This window comes from Podarcis pityusensis, assembly GCF_964106645.2.
Source record: "Podarcis pityusensis genome assembly, chromosome: 1".
Taxonomy (NCBI): domain Eukaryota; kingdom Metazoa; phylum Chordata; class Lepidosauria; order Squamata; family Lacertidae; genus Podarcis; species Podarcis pityusensis.
Genome location: NC_138028.1, coordinates 121,900,511 through 121,906,510, shown reverse-complemented (window position 1 = coordinate 121,906,510; position 6,000 = coordinate 121,900,511).

Sequence of the window (6,000 nt, the reverse complement as noted above, 5' to 3'; positions counted from 1 at the left end):
GTCTTTCATTTGTTTTAAAAATGAATTAATCAACGTACCATTTTGCTTCCCTTCCGTAAGGTAACATGGCAGGTTAAGGCTTGCTTACACAAAGTGAGATGCCTGATCTTGTGTGAAAATTGTCACGTTAGATGGCCTATGATGTGGCAAGAAAGATACGGGTCACTATTAGCATCCATCTGTCTCAGGAGACAATGGAGGACTGCGCCTTTGGGGTTGAAGTCAAACTGTTGGAAGGTTACGGCGCCTACTATGGCAGTAGAGACTGATAGGGGAGAGATAGGTTTGGTTGCAGCCAGGGCAGATGAAGGCGTCTGGTTGTGCTGCTACAGATATACCACGGTGACCCTTCTATCTGCATTCCTCCTAGCGGTCATTCCCCCTCTGGTTACTGCTATTCATGCACAACCTTTCTTACAGTCTTCACGCACTACAGTTCCTATGCTCCCATTTATTTCTGCCAGGCATGTGTAGCTTATTTACATAGTAAATTTTCCCGAGAAGGAGACAGATGACTTAACTCAGAAGTCCTTTTTTTAGGGTTGCCTAAGCCATCATTTTGGCGCTGTGTGTTAAACCACAGAGCCTAGGACTTGCCGATCAGAAGGTCGGCGGTTCAAATCCCTGCAACGGGGTGAGCTCCCGTTGCTCAGTCCCTACTCCTGCCAACCTAGCGGTACGAAAGCACAGCAGTGCAAGTAGATAAATAGGTACCGCTCTGGCGGGAAGGTAAACAGCATTTGCGTGCGCTGCTCTGGTTTGCCAGAAGCGGCTTAGTCATGCTGGCCACATGACCTGGAAGCTGTACGCCGGCTCCCTTGGCCAATAAAGCAAGATGAGCGCCACGACCCCAGAGTCGGCCACGACTGGACCTAATGATCAGGTGTCCCTTTACCTTTTTAAGTCATCATTTAGGCCTGCCTCTTCCATGTTTCACTTGTATTTTGCTTTTGATTCCACTGTGACTAATGAAAGCTGAAGTGCAGAGTAACTATTACCCCATTGAAATTACTCATGCATCAAGTGAGTCTTAACCAGACAGCTAACCTGGGTCACTGGGTTTGGTTTGCATAGTCATATTCCATTTAAAGAATAAAAGCTGAAAAGCTTAAGGCAAAGTAGGGCAGGTCATGCACAACATACTGAACTTATTCCAAAGTACATAGTATAAGACGTGATGGGCAGTAACCATGCAGAGTTGGAGAGGGAAATATGAAGTAAGAAGTTGCCTGCAATTTGTCTTGATCTCTAGGCCTCTATCAGGGGTCAGCAACCTTTTTCATCTGTGGGCTGGTCCACCGTCCCTCAGACCATGTGGGGAGCCGGACTATATTTTGGAAAAAAATACGAATTTCTATGCCCCACAAGTAACCCAGAGATGCATTTTTAATAAAAGCACACATTCTACTCATGTAAAAACACCAGGCAGGCCCCACAAATAACCCAGAGGTGCATTTTAAATAAAAGGACACATTCTACTCATAAAAACACGCTGATTCCCAGACAGTCCGCGGACCGGATTTAGAAGGCAATCGGGCCGCATCCAGCCGCCGGGCCTTAAGTTGCTTACCCCTGGCCTATATCCTATCTCTACCAACTATGTTGCTAACAGAAATAGGGAGCAGATGGGAATGTCCTCCTGCCCATTCGTTGGATGTGCACTTTACCAGTTTGTTTAAAATTAGCAGTTAAGAACTAAAAGATCCTAAATGCAAACATTGTTTCATTATCAGCCACCGCAATATTTAAATCTGATACGATAGCACTTTTCTAGCAGTAAATGTAGTAACTTTTTGCATAATATTCCAAATGACAAACTTTTCAATTTTTCTGACTATAGTTCAACTAGGGTTGCCTAGAGAACTTGTATAGCCCATTGGGGATGGGGAGAGAGCCAAACCTGATGAAATTCTGCCTTCCGTGTAGGGAAGTTTTCAATGTCTGATGTTTCATTGCTTTTATATTATTATCATTAATTCTGTTGGGAGCCGCCCAGAGTGGCTGGGGAAACCCAGCCAGATGGGTGGGGTGGTATTACTATTATTATTATTATTATTATTATTATTATTATTATTAAATTTCTAAAGACATAATATAAATCAGTCGTTTAGTGGCTATACCTCCTAACCCTAACAACTGATTTTAAAATTGAATTCTAAAATACTTTTCCCACTTTTAAGTTGCTGCAAATTTCAAAGGAAGTTTTATAGTAGTTATATTAAAAGATTTTAAAAGAAAAAAGCAGACAAAACATTGCGGTCACAAGCTCAATATTAGACAATAGTGGATCAGATACTGTGTTAACTGTAAATATGACTACTGGTTTGAATGCAGGGTGATTATTTACTTACTAAATAATTACGTAGCAAGAATTGTGTGACTACAAATTATTAGAGGAACAACTGAGTGCCCTTTCATGTGGCATGCATCATGCTCCTGTATTTTGGGGGGCAAGTTGTTCCAAGCCCCTTTAATGACTAAATAATTGTTTCAGCTGGACAAAATAAATGGGAGTAGCTGGTTTTAGAATTAGAGGCTAAGCCACCCAGATGCATACACATAGCTAAGGAATGTTTACCTTCAGCTTGATCAATAAAGAGGATTTAATGGAAGAAATGTACTCGAGTGCTAAATGTCAGCAACGCTTAAAAAAATGAGTGACAGAAGCTTTGTACAGCCACGTTGTTGTTTTTTAAATCAGTTGCTGTTTGTTAAGGCTTTTGACTCTACTATCACTGGAGATACAAGGAAACCAACAACATTCAGAACTGGCCTGGACTTTGGATATAAAGTGACTCATTTTGTCCAAGACATCTTCTTTCCAAATATCCAGAAATAGAATATTATGCAGCTTCATGTTTGAGCCAGTGTGGTGTAGCGGTTAAGAGCAGTAGTCTCGTAATCTGGGGAACCGGGTTCGCGTCTCCGCTCCTCCACATGCAGCTGCTGGGTGACCTTGGGCCAGTCATACTTCTTTGAAGTCTCTCAGCCCCACTCACCTCACAAGAGTGTTTGTTGTGGGGGAGGAAGGGAAAGGAGATTGTTAGCCGCTTTGAGACTCCTTAAAGGGAGTGAAAGGCGGGATATGAAATCCAAACTCTTCTTCTTCTTCTTCTTCATGTTTGGGAGATCATGTGACAGCTTACCTGACTTAAGAGTTTGAAGGCTTGCATCCATAAGCTCTTGAAGTTTCTTACACTGCTGTGGCTTAATTCCTTTCAATCTGCTTTTGCTCTGATACTGTATCGGTGTGTGTTTTTTGAATATGCATATTGTTTTTCTGTAATGGAAAAAGTAGGTACTAAAAAACTGACATTTGGGTTGTTATAAGAAAATACTGCTCCTTTTCCCTTATGGGGTATCCAAGAGCCTGTATGGAGTCCTTAAGGAGGTCGCCTATCAGAAAGAGAAAATAACAGAAGCCAACCAGAGAATATTGGGAAGCAAGGCAGCTATTATTAACTGTTGCAACAGAGTGCTCACTACCAGGTAAAAAGGTAAAGGACCCCTGGATGGTTTAAGTTGCGACACCCATCTCATTTTCAGGCTGAGGGAGCCGGTGTTTGTCTGCAGACAGCTTTCCGGGTCATGTGGCCAGCATGACTAAACTGCTTCTGGCGCAACGGGACACTGTGACGGAAACCAGAGCGCACAGAAACGCTGTTTACCTTCCTGCCACAGTGGTGCCTATTTATCTACTTGCACTGGCATGCTTTCGAACTGCTAGGTTGGCAGGAGCTGGGACAGTGATGGGAGCTGACTTGGTCGCGGGGATTCGAACTGCCAACCTTCTGATCGGCAAGTCCAAGAGGCTCAGTGGTTTAGACCACAGCGCCACCTGCATCCCTACGCTCACTACCAGTCGTAGGAGGCAGGAGGGACCCAGAACAATGGTGCACAAGCCCTTATGTAGACACTTGAAATTGCCCACCCTGTAGCTCAAGACCGCCACCCCAAAACATCATACATACAGTGGTACCTCGAGTTACGTACGCTTCAGGTTACAGACGCTTCAGGGTACAGACTCCGCTAACCCAGAAATATTACCTCAGGTTAAGAACTTTGCGTCGGGATGAGAACAGAAATCGTGCGGCGGCAGTGCAGCAGCAGCGGGAGGCCCCATTAGCTAAAGTGGTGTTTCAGGTTAAGAACAGTTTCAGGTTAAGAACAGACCTCCAGAACGAATTAAGTTCTTAACTCGAGGTACCACTGTACATCACAGAAGGAGGCGGTCTCCAACAAAATTCTTGTTTTGTCAGGATACCTGATAATAGCCACTGATTCCTCTACCTGGGCAGCCTGGCCATTCCTTTTGAGATGCTAAATACTTAGTTCCTGAATCCAGGTCACAGGTTCACCCTATTCATACACAAATACATCCTCAATACAGTAAGCAAAAGAAAATGGAGAGGCTTTCCCATTCCCTTCCTCCTCACCAAGAAATACTTGAGGTCAGTTTGGGAGAGTCAACATGGTTTCAGGATTGCTCTCCTGTACTATTTCAGACATGTGGTTTATATACTTATGTATGTGTTTGCCTTGTACATTTATGAACATATGATTTATATATATATATGAGACCTTAGAATTCCTATAACAGGGTGTACATGCAATATGGGGGGGGGGGGAGAAAAATCATGTAACAGCCTCATTTAGCTTCTTTTCCCCTCTTAAATAATATTCCTAAGGAAAAGATAACAGCTCTGCAAATCCAGACTAACTGCAAAGCCACCATACATTGCAAGCACATCACTTACCTCCAACCATCCTGGTAACTGGTTCATTAAGGATGTTGGACATTTCACAGGCTTCTATGTGGGTGTGGGTGTGCTCATAACAATTTAAGAATTATGTTAATAATTATCATTTATACCCTGCCCATCTGACGGGGTTTCCCCAGCCAATCTGGGCGGCTTCCAGCACATATAAAAGCATAATGAAACTTGAAATATGCTTGAAGTGTATGGCATGTATGCAGCCTAAAGGGGGAAAAAGTTTTTAATAAGGACAGATAGAATCATCAAATCATAGGGTTGAGCAATCAATCCCCTGCAATGCATGTGAATGTAATATAAGAATCTGCTGGTTCAAGGCTCATCTAGTCCAATGTTTACTGTTGGGCGAAGATTTGGTGAGTGAAAGGGACAGGACAAGGCTTGCATTGAGACCAGGAATAACTCTGAATTATTTTAGAAAGCAGCATATACCACTCCACACTACAGACTCGGCACATCATGATTAAGAACAGAAGCATTCTGATTCATGGGCTCCTGACTGCTGCTTGATGGACTCTTTTGTTCCAAAAGATGCTCGGTCACCTCATAGGCTTTTGTTTTTTTTAATGTCATGGCTGTGGGAGTGGGGTGAAGCAGAGGGCAGAGGAAGGCGTAGTTCCTATTTTGTAGAAAAGGGAAGTTTTCTTTCAGGTCCGGCGGGTGCCCCAACCTATTAAAATGTCACATAAGGGTGCAGGATGCAAGCTTTCCAGTTCCCCAGAATTCTTTAACCCGATAATCCCGCCCCCCACTCCATGATTTTGTTTGCCATAGTCTGATTAAGAGCCCTCAAGAAGTCAAAGGTTTGCACATTATGGTGTGCATTTTTGGCTGCCCCAAAACTGTACCCCATTTTTGGATTAAAAAATAAAATAAAATTAGGGCCAATGTTATTATGCAGTTAGGACCATCTACTATAAAATTTGCATGATTGTTTGGGAAAGCCCTCATTATAGAAAGCAAGCGTGGGGAAAATGTTTCCCCCCTTTTTAATTCCCTGTTTGATTCCCTACCAGAAGAAAAAAAGAAAAAGCGCCATGCATGCAAAATACAGCGCAGAAAACTAAGAATAACCCTAACTCCCGCAGACCCCATGCCCTCCAAAATGGAGGGTTCAAAAAGCGACCCGGAAATCGAGGGGCGCTCGCTGCTCTACACTTTCGCTCGTCTGCAGCGACGCGGTAGTTGCAGGCGCCCGCCTCTCCCGCCAATTCGATTGGTTTAC